The sequence below is a fragment of the Papio anubis genome, unplaced genomic scaffold (assembly GCF_008728515.1).
Source record: "Papio anubis isolate 15944 unplaced genomic scaffold, Panubis1.0 scaffold6693, whole genome shotgun sequence".
Classification (NCBI taxonomy): Eukaryota; Metazoa; Chordata; class Mammalia; order Primates; family Cercopithecidae; genus Papio; species Papio anubis.
This window is the reverse complement of record NW_022166918.1, coordinates 1-1,341: the sequence shown is the minus strand read 5'-3', so window position 1 is coordinate 1,341 and position 1,341 is coordinate 1. Positions and strand designations below refer to the sequence as shown.

Sequence of the window (1,341 nt, the reverse complement as noted above, 5' to 3'; positions counted from 1 at the left end):
AAGAAAGGACCATGATGTGCTGGAGCTTTTCTAGAGTCCCAGCCCTATGTTTCAATAGGAAAGAAGACATTACAGATGGATCTAGGAAAATATTTCACAAATTCCTCTACTGACTGCCTCCTTCTGAATGCTTGGGGAGCGTTGTAATATGTAATATGTGGACATCGAGCTCTTCCAAGAACTACTGAATTGAAAGCACAGGAGAAGCAAACAGGGAACTGGATATCTTTAAAGTCGGCCATAAGATTTTGTTTTTGTTTTTTGAGACGCAGTCTTGCTCTGTCACCGGGCTGGAGTGCAGTGGTGTGTTCTCGGCTCACTGCAACCTTGGCCTCCTGGGTTCAAGTGATGCTCTTTCCTCAGCCTTTCCAGGAGCTGGGATTACAGGTGTGCACCACAACATCTGGCTAATTTTTGTATTTTTAGTAGAGATTGGGTTTCTCCAAGTTGGTCAGGCTGGTCTCAAACTCCTCACCTGTAGTGATCCACATGCCTTGGCCTCCCAAGGTGCTGGGATGACCGGTGTGAGCCACAACGACCAGGCTGTGATAAGGTTTTATGCCTACTTTAGTTCTGGAATCCCCACTGAGCTATCATGAAGAATGCAGAACATCTAAACAAACGGGACAGTGAAAGTCCAGATGCTACATCATGAAACTTTTCATTTCAAAATCAATACGGCTTCCATTTTAGTCAAGGAACGATGTGGCTCCCAAGAGAAACAGAGAAAATGCAAAGATACACAAGGGCACATCCCCAGGCGGGAAGTTATCCTCACCCAGGGAGACCAGGTTCCTATAATTCTCCAGCATCACGTCTCTGTATAGAGTCCTCTGAGCAGGGTCCAGGCATTTCCACTCCTCCTGAGAGAATTCTATGGCCACATCCCTGAATGTCAACAGACCCTGGAATGAAAACACATTTTAAGCAAATGGCTATGGGAGGAGTTCTTATCCTTACAGAAAATGAGAAGACGAGAGAGGGGAAAGTGTGGATTTAATTGTAGAGAATGTTCTGACAAATCTGAGTGAGGGATTTCTCATCACATGACGTCTCACCAGATGTGTTTTATTACACTTTGAGTATAATCAAGACACACTTTCAGTATAAATTTCTTATGTTTGTGAAAAATACAAGAAATAAATAAAAAATCAATGTTGGGTTCCTGTTATAAAAACGTTTGGAACTTTTATTGACACACCAGGTGACATTCATTATCTAGATGAGAGAGAGCAAAACTGATGTGTTTTTTTTTTTTTTTTTGAGACGGAGTCTCGCTCTGTCGCCCAGGCTGGAGTGCAGTGGCACGATCTCGGCTCACTGCAAGCTCCGCCTCCCGGG

The 1,341-nt window shown here is 43.8% G+C and overlaps 1 pseudogene; it reads right to left on the bottom strand.

Moving 5' to 3' along the window:
* Positions 1–642: 642 nt before the first annotated feature.
* On the bottom strand, positions 643–911 carry LOC116273430 (annotated as a pseudogene).
* Between the last annotated feature and the right edge of the window lie 430 nt (positions 912–1,341).